Below are 18,351 nucleotides of genomic sequence, written 5' to 3'. Positions count from 1 at the left end.
CCACTCCAAAGGCAGGATGTCCTTTGAGTGGTGGACCATTCTTGATACACACGGGAAACTGTTGAGCATGAAAAACCCAGCAGCGTTGCAGGTCTTGACACAAACCGGTGTGCCTGGCACGTACAACCATACCCTGTTCAAATGCACTTACATCTTTTGTCTTGCCCATTCACTTTCTGAATGGCACACATACACAATCCATGTCTCAAGGCTTATTATTATTTATTTTTTACCTGTCTCTTCCCCTTCGTCTACACTGATTGAAGTGGATTTAACAGGTGACATCAATAAGGGATCATAGCTTTCACCTGGTCAGTCTGTGTGATCCTAATGTGTTGCACACTCAGTGTATATTGTGTACAAATATAATTAAAGAGTGTTAATTCAGTCATTTTACATGGCACATCTCTGGCAGTCAAAGGCAACACTGCAAATGCATGCCAAATCCAAGTCCAGACAGCCCCTGCTTGCTACTGCTCTCTTTACCTCAGAGTTTACATCATTGTTATGGAATGGAAGTTAGCAGATCATACCTAGAGGACGGCATTGGCTACTCGAATCACTCTGATTAAACCATACTATTCTGTCAATACCTGCAATAAGGATTTGATAGATTGCGACATCGGTTTCCCTTCAGAGACATACACTGACTAAGTGAATTGGTGTTAAACTGCTGTTGTGAAATCATAAGTAGATGGGTGCTTACATTTGTCCAATTTCACACATGTACAATGTGTATTATATTCGTGTGAATTGGAAATTTGCTATTTGAATATCCCACTCCCACTGAGACACCCTCCGAGAGTGGGGTCACGGCCAGGGATCAGCGATTATTGGCGGCGACCCTGGAGCAATTAGCGTTAGGTGCCTTGCTCAAGGTCACAGACAGATTCTTTGCTTGAGGATACAAACCAGCATCCTTTCGGTTACTGGCCCAAAGCTCTAAAACCGCTACCTGCCGTCCAAATCATAGGGCAGTTACGTTCCTGGGGGTACTGCAGGCTTCACTGATACCAGGGCGCAGATTTGGGTTGACTTTGGAAGTTCACCTGGTGAATGTGTTTTTGGGTTGACTGGAATGTGAGAATTCCTGAAGCTTAGAATTAAGTCTGGGGTCAAGGTGTCTAAGGCAGAGAGTGAACAGTGCAGGCCTCTGGGTGTCCAGGGGAGAGGAAAAAGAGGACCTTTGCTCGAGGGTCAGACAGTTGCAGGATACTCCTGTCGCTGTGCGAACCTGAGCATATACCTGTAAGAAACACGTCAACAGCTAATTCACCCCCAAAACTTACTTTCAAAGCTGACAGCCAGGTATTTTCTAAGGAGAATGCCAGATACATCTGTAATTAGAGTAGAACTGGGGAGACACAGTTTGGTGGATGGAACAAAGGCCTTCTGCCCTTGAGTAACTCAACTGAGCTCTGCTTAGGACTCACCTATAGAAGCAGGAATGTATGGAATGGCCTCCCTATTAGGAGTGGAAGTTGTAATGGGTTCCCATTGTCCCCTTCAGCAGCAACAATGTCTGTCTGTTCACTCATTAGTACAGAAGGTATCCAACAGGGTTTGCCCAACATTGCCCCACACTCCCACTGCTCACAGCTAAACGCTTATGCATTTATTACATTCTGCAGTCAAAGAAATAAGTTGTTAAGTTTAATGAGACCATGAACGGTCTGTTCTCTTCAAAATTAGCAGGGGTTAATGCAATGGGCTCTCCGACTGTTCTGACTCCTCATTTGGAGGTACCGGAAAGTGAAAATTAAATACTCAAAGTGGAATATACAGACCTAGGGAAGCGCTCATTGTACAAAGGCACAATTGAGCGATTGACATAAGTAAAAATCAGTTACAGGTTTCATTCATTAAGATTTTTCAATCTGTATCACGCTATTTAAGAAAGCATGTACAAAGACATTATATAAAGCCTAGACAAACATCAAAAGACTTGTATAATATGGTTGTTTCACTAGATTCTTATGATTATACACTACACAGTTTTAAAAGACAAAGTGATTCATACAGTCATTGTGTGTTTGTTGGTGTGGAAATCCATATTGCTGCCCTACTCGTGACATGACTGCAGGCCTGGTTGAATCATGTAGTAACCAAAAAAGTGTTAAACAAATCAAAATAAATTTTAGATTCTTCAAAGTAGCTACCCTTTGCCTTGATGACAGCTTTGCACACTCTTGGCATTCTCTCAACCAGCTTCATGAGGTAGTCACCCGGAATACATTTCAATTAACAGGTGTTCCTTGTTAAAAGTAAACCTGAGGAATTTCTTTCCTTCTTAATGCGGTTGAGCAAATCAGTTGTGTTGTGACAAGGTAGGGATGGTATACAGAAGATGGTATTTTACCAAATAGTCCATATTATGGCAAGAACAGCTCAAATAAGCAAAGAGAAATGACAGTCAATCATTACTTTAAGACACGAAGGTCAGACAATGCAGAAAATTTCAAGCACGTTCAAAGTTTCTTCAAGTGCAGTCGCAAAAATCATTAAGCACTATGATGAAACTGGCTGTCATGAGGACCACCACAGGAAAAGAAGACCCAGAGCTACCTGTGCTGCAGAGGATAAGTTAATGAGAGTTACCAGCGTCAGAAATTGCAGCCCAAATAAATGCTTCACAGAGTTCAAGTAACAGACACATCAACATCAACTGTTCAGAGGAGACTGCGTGAATCAGGCCTTCGTGGTCAAATTGCTGCAAAGAAACCACTACTAAAGGACACCAATAAGAAGAGACTTGCTTGTGCCAAGAAACTCCAGCAATGGACATTAGACAGGTGTAAATCTGTCCTTTGGTCTGATGAGTCCTAATTCGAGATTTTTGGTTCCAACCAGTGTGTTTTTGTGAGACACAGAGGAGGTGAATGGATGATCTCTGCATGTGTGGTTCCCACCGTGAAGCATGGAGGAGGAAGTGTGATGGTGTGGGGGTGTCTTGCTGGTGACACTGTCTGTGATTTATTTAGAATTCAAGGAACAAATAACCAGCATGGTTACCACAGCATTTTGCACCAGTATGCCATCCTATCTGGTTTGTGCTTAGCAGGACTATCGTTTGTTTTTCAACAGGACAATGACCCAACACACCTCCAGGCTGTATAAGGGCTATTTGACCAAGAAGGAGAGTGATGGCGTGCTGCATCAGATAACCTGGCCTCCACAATCACCCGACCCCAACCCAACTGAGATGGTTTGGGATGAGATGGACTGCAAAGTGAAGGAAAAGGAGCCAAAAAGTGCTTAGCATATGTGGGAACTCCTTCAAGACTGTTGGAAAAGCATTCCAGGTGAAGCGGGTTGAAAGAATGCAAACAGTGTGCAAAGCTGTCATCAAGGCAAAGGGTGGCTACTTTGAAGAATCTCAAATATAAAATATATTTTGATTTGTTTAACACTTTTTTGGTTACTACATGATTCCATATGTGTTATTTCATGGTTTTAATGTCTTCACTATTATTCTACAATACAGAAAATAGTAAAAATAAAGAAAAACCCTTGAATGAGTAGGTGTGTCCAAACTTTTGACTGGTACTGTAAATATACACATTTGTATATTTGTCACACCAAACAAATGTGTCAATACTCTATGATGAACACATAGTGGTTGCTTGTCCGGCTGGCTAAAGCTGGTGGTGTATGCATCTCCAAGCAGCTGTGACAGGATATAGTCAGAGAAGGGTGGGTGCTGTCCGGCAGGATGTCTATATCAGTGGTGTCGCCTGTCCTCAGACCCAGACTGTGTCCCCAGCTGTGAGATATCTCGCACTCCTCCATCAGAGTCCTCAGCTGCTCCTTCAGTAGCATTGGTGTGTCACACTGGAAAGAGAGGGTGGGAGACAGACAGTGACAAAGACAGAGCGACAAACTACTGTAAAGGAAACAGGAAACATTGAGGATGTCTAGCAACTCTTCCCAGCAGTATTCCTACTGCACCTATTTTTCAGGAGGGCTCATGACATGGTTCTGATGAAAATGTTCTACCAGTGAAGCAGTGGTATTTCAAGATGATAAATGAACCTGCCATGGATTTCCCCTGTGCTTGGTTGGACTGCATCCCACAAAATGGTTGGACAATCCAGCTAAAAACATTTCCAGTTGGCTAAAACTCTTCCAGTTGGACGGGAGGTTGTTTTTCTACAGATAAGTCAGACTTCTCAGAGCCTTTTGGGAACACAGGGAGTTCAAGGAAATCCAATCCTCAGAAATGGGACTGGGTTATATGGACGACAGAATTCAAAACGTCAATATTTGTTACTGTGAATGATATTGCAGACCAAATTATTTGGCAACTTCTGTAGTATAGATGCGATAAAGAGGTCAATGGAGCGCAGACCGTGGGGGATAGAAGAAGGACACCAGATTGGCACACATTTAACAAATCTGATTTAACAAAGTTGATATTTGTCAAATCCGTTTTGATCGATGTATTGTAACAGGCCCACTTTGATTTTATTTGATATAGTATGTGTTTACCAGAGACGGTAATGTGAAGAACAACATGACCTGCACCCAATTAAAATTAGGAGATAGATAGATATACACACACATATATATTGCATTATTTATAATTTGTTTAACCTTTATGTAAATGTAGCCTATTTAAAATGTTAATGTTCAGCCAACGAGACATTGTTCAAGATCTAGAATTCTCAGGTAGACTGCTTTTATTTCGTCACACTCACAACCGTAAGCTATTTTATGTAATTGGCTCGCCATTTACTTGTAAATAATTGTCACGTCCTGACCATAGAAAGATGTTATTTTCTATGGTAGAGTAGGTCAGGGCGTGACAGGGTTTTTTTTCTATGTTTTCTATTTCTATGTTGTCAGGGTCTAGTTTTGTATTTCTATGTTGGGGTTTTGTTTGGGATGATCTCCAATTAGAGGCAGCTGGTCCTCGTTGTCTCTAATTGGAGATCATACTTAAGTAGGGTTTTTTCCACCTGGGTTTGTGGGAGATTGTTTTTTGAGTAGTGTGTGTTTCACCTCTGCGTCATGGTTTGTTGTTTGTTCTTTAGTTTATGTTTATGCATTGCATAGTTTCACAGTATAATAAAATGTGGAACGACACACACGCTGCACTTTGGTCCGCTTCTCCTTACGACAACCGTGACAATAATGATCGTGTTGTGAGTTTATTTTCCTGTAATAATGAAGACAAATGAGCTAAAGTGAAGATATTTTCAACTATATGATATGGTCATTATTTGAACTGACTAGCCAGCTAACTTAACATTAGTTAGCTAGCTAACAAGCTAGAAACTAACCAAAACGTTGTTTAGAAAGTTGCTTTTAGTTGCCTGGTTTGCTAGATTGACATATACTAAATTCATTTTTAAACATGTGAGTTTATTGGTGTTAAAATACACTAGTTATGCTATTTTGGACCACCAGGCTGCTGATGTAATGCAGCATGTAGTTTTTGTGTTTATACTTTTTCATAACGACAAGTTGGATGTCGGACGACAATAGAATGTTCATGATGTCACTGCAAAAACTGTCGATAGACGTAGTACAAACCAGCCTTAAGTCTTGAAATCTTTGGTTGTTTAGTACATGACTCAGATGTGAATCTTTAGCACTGGTTCTCAATCCTGGTCCTGGGGACCCAAAGAGCTGTACTTTTTTATTGCCGTAGCACTACACAGGTGTGTAGTGCTACGGCAATAAAAAAGTACAGCTCTTTGGTCCCCAGGACCTGGATTGAGAACCACTGCCTTAAAGAGATGGGTGGGGCTAAGGCTTAAGACAAAGTAGAGCTCTCCAGTAGATTTAACAAAATATTCAAGGGTCATTTTCTCAAAAGTGAGGTTTCAAGTTGATCATATTTAAAAAAAGAATGGCTTTCCCCTTGTTTGTCAACTGTAGTGTATGATATAACATTTTCTAGCTCTGAGTCTCTATTTTTATCCAATGTAAAAAAACGGCATTTCAAATTTTGCAACTTAGACCGAATTGAGCCAGTCGGTCACAAATGTAGACACATTTTGCTGGGGGGCAATGAGGAGATTCCAGATCTTTCCCCCACGTGTTTCCATGGCATTTCCATTGTTTGTGTCATGTTCCATTGACCTCTTTACTGCATCTATTAAGGCTCTTGTTCTTAAGTAAAAAATTAAGATAGGACTAGTTATCAAACTTAAAATACTACATGAATGATTATTCAAAGAACCTTTCACCATAAGAGAACATCTAGCCAACTTTTTTAAATGATGCATTCATTGGTCAGTCTCTCATTCTCCCAATGTCCGCCATCAGTTGACAGAATCCTTCCCTGACCTCCAATGGGTTCTTCCAAATTATATTTGTTTAAAGTACAGAGCAAGTGAAAAGTGCACGCATGCAGTTGTGTTTAGGGTTGCAAAGTGAGGGTATATTACTGGAACATTTCTAAGTTTACCACTAAACTACCAGAAACGTGTTATCTTTCAAGGATGTTATGCAATCTACTACAAGACATCTAGGGCCCTTTTGGGTACTTCAGATTATCACAGGTTTCTGTAATTATCTCTGTCCCTCTGAGTAGCAGAGTTAATTGAAAATAATGGCATTGTTGATAAGATCAAATCAAATTTTATTAGTCAAATGCTCTGAATACAACCTTACAGTGAAATGCTAACTTACAAGCTCCTAACCAACAATGCAGTTTAAAATAATATTGATAAGAATAAGAAATAAAAGTAACAAGTAATTAAAGACGAGAAGTAAAATAACAATAGCAAGACTATATACAGGGGGGTACCTGGTACAGAGTGCAGGGGCACCGGTTAGTTGAGGTAATATGTACACGAAGGTAGAGTTATTAAAGTGACAATGCATAGATGATAACAACAGAGAGTAGCAGCGGTGTAAAAGAAGGGGGGGAGCAATGCAAAAAATCTTGGTAGCCATTTGATTAGGTGTTCAGGGGTCTTATGGCTTGGGGGTAGAAGCTGTTCAGAAGCCTCCTTGACCTAGACTTGGCACTCTGGTACCGCTTGCAATGCGGTAGCAGAGAGAACAGTCTATGACTAGGGTGGCTGGAGTCTTTGACAATTTTTAGGGCCTTCCTCTGACACCGCCTGGTATAGAGGTCCTGGATGGCAGGAAGCTTTGCCCCAGTGCTGTACTGGGCCGTTCCCACTACCCTCTGTAGTGCCTTGCAGTCGGAGACCGAGCAGTTGCCATACCAGGCAGTGATGCAACCTGTTAGGATGCTCTCGATGGTGCAGCTGTAGAACCTTTTGAGGATCTGAGGACCCATGCCAAATCTTTTCAGTCTCCTGAGGGGGAATAGGCTTTGTCGTGCCCTCTTCATGACTGTCTTGGTGTGCTTGGACCATGTTAGTTTGTTGGTGATGTGGACACCAAGGACCTTGAAGCTCTCAACCTGCTCCACTGCAGCCCCGTCGATGAGAATGGGGGTGTGCTCGGTCCTCTTTTCCTGTAGTCCACAATCATCTCCTTTGTCTTGATCACGTTGAGGGAGAGGTTGTTGAATTGGCACCACACGGCCAGGTCTCTGACCTCCTCCCTATAGACTGTCTCGTTGTTGTCGGTGATCAGGCCTACCACTGTTGTGTCATCAGTAAACTTAATGATGGTGTTGGAGTCGTGCAGTCATGAGTGAACAGGGAGTACAGGAAGGGGCCTGAGCACGCACCTCTGAGGGGCACATGTGTTGAGGATCAGCGTGGTGGATGTGTTGTTACCTACCCTTACCACCTGGGGACGGCTAGTTAGGAAGTCCAGGATCCAGTTGCAGAGGGAGGTGTTTAGTCCCAGGGTTCTTAGCTTATTGATTAGCGTTGAGGGAACCATGGTGTTGAATGCTGAGCTGTAGTCAATAAATAGCATTCTCAAATAGGTGTTCCTTTTGACCTGCTGTGAAAGGGCAGTGTGGAGTGCAATAGAGATTGCATCACTTGTGGATCTGTTGGGGCGGTATGCAAATTGGAGTGGGTCTAGGGTTTCTAGGATAATGGTGTTGATGTGAGCAATGACCAGCCTTTCGAAGCACTTCATGGTTACAGACGTGAGTGCTACGGGTCGGTAGTCATTTAGGCAGGCTACCTTAGTGCTCTTGGACACAGGCACTATGGCCGTCTGCTTCAAACATGTTGGGATTACAAACTCAGACAGGGAGAGGTTGAACATGTCAGTGAACACACTTGCCAGTTGGTCAGCGCATGCTTGCAGTACACATCCTGGTAATCCGCCTGGCCCTGAAGCATTGTGAATGTTGACCTGTTTAAAGGTCTTACTCACATTGGCTGCGGAGAGCATGATCACACAGGCTTCCGGAAAAGCTGGTGCTCTCATGAATGTTTCAGTGTTATTTGCCTCGAAGCGAGCATAGAAGTAGTTTAGCTTGTCTGGTAGGCTCGTGTCACTGGGCAGCTCTCGGCTGTGCGTCCCTTTGTAGTCTGTAATGCTTTGCAAGCTCTGCCACATCCGATGCGCGTCAGAGCCAGTGTAGTACAATTTGATCTTAGTCCTGTATTGACGCTTTGACTGTTTGATGGTTCGTCGGAGGGCATAGAGGGATTTCTTATAAGCTTCCGGGTTAGAGTCCCGCTCCTTGAAAGCGGCAGCTCTAGCCTTTAGTTCAGTGCGGATGTTGCCTGCAATCCATGGCTTCTGGTTGGGGTATGTACGGTCATTGTGGGGACGACGTCATCGATGCACTTACTGATGAAGCCAGTGACTGATGTGGTGTACTCCTCAAAGCCATCGGAGAAATCCAGGAACATATTCCAGTCTGTGCTAGCAAAACAGTCCTGTAGCTTAGCATCTGCTTCATCTGACCACTTTTTTAATGGTCTAGTCACTGGTGCTTCCTGCTTTAATTTTTGCTTGTAATCAGGAATCAGGAGGATCGAATTATGGTCAGATTTGCTATACATTTTCTGTTAATTACCAAAATTACTAAAGATTCCATTAACTTTGATAAATTACCAGTAGCTTTGCAACCCTAGCTGTGTTCATCAACCCCTACTTCCAGCAGGGTGACTGAAGAAGAATCTGCATTCCTCTGTCTCATTTAACTCTCAAAGCCTAATCGCTCATCAATATACCTTCTCTCACCAACCCCTCACTACATACCCAGTTGCTGCTAGATGTCTCTCCCCCGGCTTACAGGTCCATGTTCAAAGTCCTCTAAAATGTAATGAATCCCTTTATACCATTACAGGGTGGGCGGTGTTACTCATTTACGAACCCTGCAATTACCCACACAGCATATTGTCTTTTCTCTGCTGACAGGGCCAGAGGTGTAGGCTCCACAGATACATTCCTTCCCTACCTCATGCATTCAGCACCCCATGCGTCTCTCATCTGTCATGGAGGGCCCTGCTCTGCTCCTTGCCTGTGGACTTGACCTTCACCCCTCCATGGCCAAGGGGCCTTAAATAAACCCTGCCTTGAGGGAAGAGGATACATGAGGCATGGCCCTTGGCTTTGGGCCTCTTGGTGGTGTAGTGACTATATACTGATAACACTAACCACTGAGATAAAATTAGGCACACTTAACCTTTCTCTCAACCTGTCTGCAATATAATTCATTGACTTGTGTGTTTGGGTCACACAATAAAAGATAAGGGCCATGAGGGAATGATGGTGACAATAAATACATGTGCAGGACTGTAAATGAGCCATTACTGCAACTTCAAACCACTGTCATTAAAACACAATGCCATCCGTCAATTACAGGCATGTCAGCGTTTGAGTGCTCATGGATGAAGTAATAAATCCCCACCCCATGGTCCACCTGTAGTAACGGGTATCTCTGGCTCTAGGCTAACCAATACCATTTGTGTTCGACATGGGAAGCACACATGAGCTTGCCCTATGGAGAGAGAGTAGCTTTAATGGCTATGCCAAAGTGCTCTGATCCCACAGAGCAGCTGACCCTAAATGCCCCCTTGCCGGAGAGGACTGGGGTGTTGCTGGATGACTGATGTATGTTCCCTTGTCTGTCTCTGCCCAGTCTGTCTCTGCCCAGTCTGCTTTTCAAAGCGCCCACTCGTTAAGACCTGCACTGAAGCCGGTGCTTCTGGGATGCCGTCCAGTAGCCCAGATACCACATTCCAGCAAACAGAGAAAGTGCTGTATTGACAGGGAAGTAAAGAAAACCTATGAGGTGGCATGTTTTAGGACTGTACTCTCCCACAGGGTTATCAGAGAGCCAGGAATGAGGATGTCTGGCCTGGTTCCATATGGGAAAAGGACAGCCTAGGAAACACGTCTATGAGAAACATGTCCGTTTACGACCAGCTCTGTGTCAGTCAGGAAGTGTGCGGCTAGGCTTCCTCACAGTGATACAACCTCCTCACACTGAAATATAGGGCAGAGGTGCCAGATTCATACAGTAGATCTCATTTCTGAATGAAGGTGCCTATGGCACAATGAACAGAAAAGTGTGAATAACAGCATTCTGCTCAATTTGTAAGAAACACTATGGAAAGCAAATTGCACAGTTTTGAAAAATTATAATAGAGCATGTGCTATAAAAAGATAAACTATGAGAAACACAAATACTTCTGTATAAATGTGATACTGATTCTTGAGAGAACCAGCTATTTTCCAGAGAAGGGATAACTTGGAGGTCTGAAGGAGGAGAAAGATAGATCCATCTCAGTAGGCAATATGTCTGGAGGTTGTTACAGCAACCAAATAAGGCTGGGCCAGACAGACAGACATCTCTCCATGCTCCCTACGCTGCACCACATGCAGTGGTGTTTGATTATATGTTTATGTTTGATTTCTGCTAAATGGTAGCGTGATCCATAAAATCTTTCATTTGATGTCTCACCCAGTTGCAGGCAGTGGCCACCTGGCCAGAGCCCAAAACAAACTCCAATCCGAGTCTGACAAAATCAGAGAGATTCAGAGAGAATCCTCCCCTTCCCCAGGGTGTGTTGTAGTGCAGTGTGCAGCAGCTTCCCGGGGAATTATCAAAGCCCTCTGACCTGCCTCCGTCTGTCACATTCCTGTGCTCTCCTCTCCTCCCCAGACACAGATAGACAGGCCTTTCTGGACAGCTTGACCGCTCTTGTGTGGCAAACTGTTATGAAACCACAGGGTTGGCAGAACAAAGAGCCCATACTACATACTGAGCATAAAAGAGCCCTGAATACTGAGCATAAAAAGTTTCTGACGGCAGAGCCAGCCTGCCTCCCATTACAAGTAGACTGACAGACAAGTGTCAGAGCCTCTAGCAGCACCCTTCCCTTCCCTCATACCTTCACATTCCACATACGACAGCCCACTAAGGATTTGATGTTAGGCAACGTCTTTTGGATGACTTTTTAAAAATCTTTTTTGATCCTCAGTCTTTTCTTTGTCTTTCTTTCTCGGTCCGGACCAAATCTGAAACAATCACAGATGTCCAGTCCTTCATTTATCTCAAACATAGAGGTATATACAGTATCAGTCAAAAGTTACAAAACTACTCATTCAAAGGTCCTGATCAAATCTGAACCAGTCATAGACATCTACAGTGGGGGGGAAAAGTATTTGATCCCCTGCTGATTTTGTATGTTTGCCCACTTACAAAGAAATGATCAGTCTATAATTTTAATAGTAGGTTTATTTGAACAGTGAGAGACAGAATAACAACAAAAAAATCCAGAAAAACACATGTCTAAAATGTTATAAAATGATTTGCATTTTAATGAGGGAAATAAGTATTTGACCCCTCTGCAAAATATGACTTAGTACTTGGTGGCAAAACCCTTGTAACAATCACAGAGGTCAGACATTTCTTGTAGTTGGCCACCGGGTTTGTGTGACAGGTTAAAGGAAATACTCATAGCCTGTTATACATTAAAAAGTATTAGTAAGTTCATAGAATGTGAGGATCTTAAAACATCTAAGGTTAAAAAGATCATGCATTCTGTATTAGTTGATAGAGATGGATAACATTCATATAATTGTGTTAAAGTTAAAATCCATCAAGTGTACAAAAGGTAAGAATTGTAAAAGGAATGTGCAAAAGTTATATTGATTACTTTATTTTGTGGTGCCTAATTGAAGGGGAAAAGTGTTAATCTGTGATCTACTAAATGCTCTTTAATCCATGAGCCTGAGATCGATTGCTCTGGTCTCCACCCAAGTTCGCGGGGAAATCGCGGTCTTTTCCTCATTGCAGTAAAAGTTCTCATTGAGGAAACAATACCGTATCACTCTCGTGATTATTTCTCCCCTTCTTCAGGTACGTTATTGATGATAAAACAGAGTCATTTAAATGTAATAACTCGCTAACATGTCAAGAGTGTTTAAGGTGTGTCTTAGTAACATCTTGAGAAAGTTAGAGTTACGTTTGCAGAGTAATATGAGCCCTGCTCGGTTGCAGCTAAGACTAGCTTCGTTCTGAGAGTAGCTGCCATTTTATGTCGATCGTGATTGATCGTGATTGAACATGTGCGTTGCTAATACGATATTTTGCGGTGTTATTTGTGTAATGGTTTTTCAAACACTTTATTGACTGTTGATAAATTGAGTTATGGTTTACTGAGTTAAAGCTTTGTGCTTGACAGTTATATTGAAATGAGTGTATGTTTCAGTGAATTACAGTGTATACTGTTGTGACTTGAATAAGCCTTGTATCCTACAACACTAGCTCTTTCCTGTAGATCTGTTGTTTTGTAAAATGTGTTACCTTTGTAAAATGTGTTACTTTGGTAAAATGATTGCAGTAAAAGTTCTCATTGAGGAAACAATACCGTATCACTCTCGTGATTATTTCTCCCCTTCTTCAGGGGCGTAACATTTGCACACATCTCAGGAGGGATTTTGTCCCACTCCTCTTTGCAGATCTTCTCCAAGTCATTAAGGTTTCAAGGCTTACGTTTGGCAACTCGAACCTTCAGCTCCCTCCAGATTTTCTGTGGGATTAAGGTCTGAAGACTGGCTAGGCCACTCCAGGACCTTAATGTGCTTCTTCTTGAGCCACTCCTTTGTTGCCTTGGCCGTGTGTTTTGGGTCATTGTCATACTGGAATACCCATCCACGACCCATTTTCAATGCCCTGGCTGAGGGAAGGAGGTTCTCACCCAAGATTTGACGGTACATGGCCCCGTCCATCGTCCCTTTGATGCAGTGAAGTTGTCCTGTCCCTTTAGCAGAAAAACATCCCCAAAGCATAATGTTTCCACCTCCATGTTTGACGGTGGAGATGGTGTTCTTGGGGTCATAGGCAGCATTCCTCCTCCTCCAAACACGGCGAGTTGAGTTGATGTCAAAGAGCTCCATTTTGGTCTCATCTGACCACAACACTTTCACCCAGTTGTCCTCTGAATCATTCAGATGTTCATTGGCAAACTTCAGACGGGCATGTATATGTATTCTTGAGCAGGGGGACCTTGCGGGCGCTGCAGGATTTCAGTCCTTCACGGCGTAGTGTGTTACCAATTGTTTTCTTGGTGACTATGGTCCCAGCTGCCTTGAGATCATTGACAAGATCCTCCTGTGTAGTTCTGGGCTGATTCCTCACCGTTCTAATGATCATTGCAACTCCACGAGGTGAGATCTTGCATGGAGCCCCAGGCCGAGGGATATTGACAGTTCTTTTGTGTTTCTTCCATTTGCGAATAATCGTACCAAATGTTGTCACCCTCTCACCAAGCTGCTTGGCGATGGTCTTGTAGCCCATTCCAGCCTTGTGTAGGTCTACAATCTTGTCCCTGACATCCTTGGAGAGCTCTTTGGTCTTAGCCACGGTGGAGAGTTTGGAATCTGATTGATTGATTGCGTCTGTGGACAGGTGTCTTTTTTACAGGTAACAAGCTGCGGTTAGGAGCATTCCCTTTAAGAGTGTGCTCCTAATCTCAGCTCGTTACCTGTATAAAAGACACCTGGGAGCCAAAAATCTTTCTGATTGAGAGGGGGTCAAATACTTATTTCCCTCATTAAAATGCAAATCAATTCATAACATTTTTGACATGCGTTTTTCTGGATATGTTTGTTGTTATTCTGTCTCTCACTGTTCAAATAAACCTACCATTAAAATGATAGACTGATCCTTTCTTTGTCAGTGGGCAAACGTACAAAATCAGCAGGGGATCAAATACTTTTTTCCCCCACTGTATGTTTCGCAAGTTAGGACAGCACAGTACAGCATAGTAAAGAAATGCAGAGTATAGTACAGTACAGTACAATACAGTAGAGCACAGAAGAGTACAGTAATGAAAAGTAAAGTATAGTGTACTGTTCTCTAATGTACTCTACTGAACTAAACTGTACTCTACTGAATTAAACTTTACTGTACTGTAAGGTACTGAACCGAATTAAACTATACTTTACTGTAATGAATTAAACTCTAATGTACTGTACCGTACTGTACTCTACTGAATATAACTACTGTTCTGTACCGTATTGTACTGTACTCTTGTGCTCTACTGTGCTCTACGGTACTAAACTGTGCTGTACTGTACTGTGATTTTCAAATCTTGCGAAACTTAGCCAAGATGTCTATGATTTGTTCAGATTTGGATCTGAACAAATCAGCTGACCAGCTGGCTGGTGTGTTTACAGACATATTCAATCAATCCTTATCCCAGTCTGCTGTCCCCACATGCTTCAAGAGGGCCACCATTGTTCCTGTTCCCAAGAAAGCTAAGGTAACTGAGCTAAATGACTACCGCCCTGTAGCACTCACTTCCGTCATCATGAAGTGCTTTGAGAGACCAGTCAAGGACCATATCACCTCCACCCTACCTAACACCCTAGACCCACTCCAATTTGCTTACCGACCCAATGGATCCACAGACGACGCAATCGCCATCACACTGCACACTGCCCTAACCCATCTGGACAAGAGGAATACCTATGTAAGAATGCTGTTCATCGATTACAGCTCAGCATTCAACACCATAGTACCCTCCAAACTCGTCATTAAGCTCGAGACCCTGGCTCTCGACCCCGCCCTGTGCAACTGGGTCCTGGACTTCCTGACGGGCTGCCCCCAGGTGGTGAGGGTAGGTAACAACATCTCCACCCCACTGATCCTCAACACTGGGTCCCCACAAGGGTGCGTTCTCAGCCCTCTCCTGTACTCCCTGTTCACCCACGACTGCGTGGCCATGCACGCCTCCAACTCAATCATCAAGTTTGCAGACGACACTACAGTGGTAGGCTTGATTACCAACAACGATGAGACGGCCTACAGGGAGGAGGTGAGGGCCCTCGGAATGTGGGGTCAGGAAAATAACCTCACACTCAATGTCAACAAAACAAAGGAGATGATCGTGGACTTCAGGAAACAGCTGAGGGACCAGCCCCCTATCTACATTGACGGGACAGTAGTGGAGCGGGTGGAGAGTTTTAAGTTCCTCGGCGTACACATCACGGACAAACTGAAATGGTCCAACCACACAGACAGCGTGGTGAAGAAGGCGCAGCAGCGCCTCTTCAACCTCAGGAGGCTGAAGAAATTCGGCTTGTCACCAAAAACACTCAAACTTTTACAGATGCACAATCGAGAGCATCCTGTCGGGCTGTATCACCGCCTGGTATGGCAGCTGCTCCGCCCACAACTGAAAGGCTCTCCAGAGGGTAGTGAGGTCTGCACAACGAATCACCGGGTGCAAACTACCTGCCCTCCAGGACACCTACCCCACCCGATGTCACAGGAAGGCCAAAAAGATCATCAAGGACAACAACCACCTGAGCCACTGCCTGTTCACCCCACTATCATTACATTTTAGTCATTTAGCAGACACTCTTATCCAGAGCGTCTTACAGTAGTGAATGCATACATTTCATACATGTTATTTTTTTTCCATACTGGTCCCCTGTGGGAATCAAACCCACAACCCTGGCGTTGCAAACACCATGCTCTACCAACTGAGCCACACACGAGGTCAGTACAGATGCATCAAAGCGGGGACCGAGAGACTGAAAAACAGCTTCTATCTCAAGGCCATCAGACTGTTAAACGGCCATCACTAACATTGAGTGGCTGCTGCCAACATACTGACTCAACTCCAGCCACTTTAATAATGGAAAAATTGATGTAATCAATTTATCTCTAGCCACTTTATATTATTTAATGTTTACTTACCCTACATTACTCATCTCATATGTATATACTGTACGCTATACCATCTACTGCATCTGGCCATCTTGATGTAATGAAATGTTTCACTAGCCACTTTTAACAGTGCCACTTCATATAATGTTTTCATACCCTACATTACTCATCTCATATGTATATACTGTACTCTATACCATCTACTACATTTTGCCTATGCCGTTCGACCATCACTCATTTATATATTTTTATGTACATATTCGTATTCATTCCTTTACACTTGTGTGTATAAGGTAGTTGTTGTGAAATTGTTAGGTTATATTACTTGTTAGATATTACTGCATGGTCAGAACTAGAAGCACAAGCATTTCGCTACACTTACATTAACACCTGCTAACCATGTGTATGTGACAAATAAATTTGATTTGATTTGGTCCGGACCGACCAAATTTGTACTTGTTTTGAGGCAGAGCTTGCTTTGCAAGTGTTTGTTTTTACATTTACATTTTGGCCATTCAGCAGAAGCTCTTATCCAGAGTGACTTACAGTCAGGGCTTTCAACTAAGGTAGATAAACAACAACATATCACAGTCACAGCAAGAAAAAAAATTGTGTAACCATTACTCAAACTGTTATTGTAGTTGAAGTGGTCTGTTGGTTTATTCTGTTGGTTGGACTACTTTGAACATCATCGATGCCAGTTTTAAACCCTTTGAAGAAACTAACATAAGTGAATGTGATAGATGGGAGCAATAATGCATATTTTGTTGCAGTCTTCAGTTGGCTCCTCTTTCCTATTAAGAGGCGTCTTTTCAATATTCATATACCAGAAAATACGTATTCTAACCTTTCATTCAGCACCTGAAATGATGATGTCAACGTCATTTTGCTTACTGGGTGGCTTTTTTTTATCAGCACATTCTGAGCCTGTACTAGTCTGTCAACAACTACTGTGTGAAAAAATGATCTACTACAACAATACTTACAGTGTGTGTGTGTCACGTACGTCAGATGAAGTAGACCAAGGTGCAGCGTGGTGAGCGTATATTTTCCTCTTTATTGAATGTCGCCAGCAAAACCAATAAACAATACAAAACGACCGTGAAGCTTACAGGGCAAAGTGCCACAAACAAAGTTAACTACCCACAAGGACAGGAGGGAAAAAGGGCTGCCTAAGTATGGATCCCAATCAGAGACAACGATAGACAGCTGTCCCTGATTGAGAACCATACCCGGCCAAAACAAAGAAATACAAAACATAGAAAATAGAACAGAATGCACACCCTAACTCACGCCCTGACCAAACCAAAATAGAGACATAAAAAGGAACTCTAACGTCAGGGCGTGACAGTACCCCCCCCCCCCCAAAGGTGCGGACTCCGGCCGCAAAACCTAAACCTATAGGGGAGGGTCCAGGTGGGCATCTATCCACGGTGGCGGCTCAGGGGCGGGACGCAGACCCCGCTCCACCCCTGGCTCACCCCACTTTGGTGGCGCCTCTAGAGCGGGGTCCCTCGCCGCCGACCCCGGACTGGGGACCCTCGCAGCGGGCCCCGGACTGGAGGGTGACTCTGGCTGCGCCGGACAGGCGGGCGACTCTGGCTGCGCTGGACAGGCGGGTGACTCCGGCAGTGCCGGACTGGCGGGTGGCTCCGGCAGCTCCGGACAGGCGGGCGGCTCCGGCAGCTCCGGACAGGCAGGCGGCTCTGGCGCAGGACGCACCAGGCTGGGGAGACATGCATTAGGCCTGGCTCTGGGAGCAGGCACCGGATACACTGGGCCGTGTAGGCGCACTGGCGGTCTCGAGCGCAGGACTGGCACCACCCGTACTGGCTGGGTGCCCGCTTCCCCCCGGCAAATGCGGGACGCTGGCACCAAGCACACCGGCCTGTGGATGCTCGGCCTCGACACCGTGCACATCACCCCATAGCACGGGGCCTGACCAGTCAAATGCTCTCCACGGTAAGCACGGGGAGTTGGCTCAGGCCGCACTGGGTTCTCCAGGCGAACTGGGGAAACCCTGCGTGGAGCGGGCGCAGGACTCACCGGGCTGTGGAGGCGCACTGGAGGTCTGGAGTGCCAAGCTGGCCCAAGACGTGCAGGGCTGGGGAGGCACACAGGAGGCCTGGTGCGTGGGGCTGGCACAGTCTTCACCAGACGGCTAGCACGCACCTCAGGACAAGTATGGAGAGCTGACTCAGGTGACATCAATTCGAGGACACGCTCCGTAGGGCGAATGTCGTGCCTCATGCACCAACACAGCAGCTCTCTCATAGCTCTCTCCTCCAATCTCCCCATCAACTCCTTCACTGTCTCTGCTTCGC

The sequence above is a fragment of the Salmo trutta genome, chromosome 33 (assembly GCF_901001165.1).
Source record: "Salmo trutta chromosome 33, fSalTru1.1, whole genome shotgun sequence".
NCBI classification, from domain to species: domain Eukaryota; kingdom Metazoa; phylum Chordata; class Actinopteri; order Salmoniformes; family Salmonidae; genus Salmo; species Salmo trutta.
The sequence above is the reverse complement of the archived record's forward strand: the minus strand, read 5'-3'. Positions refer to the sequence as shown.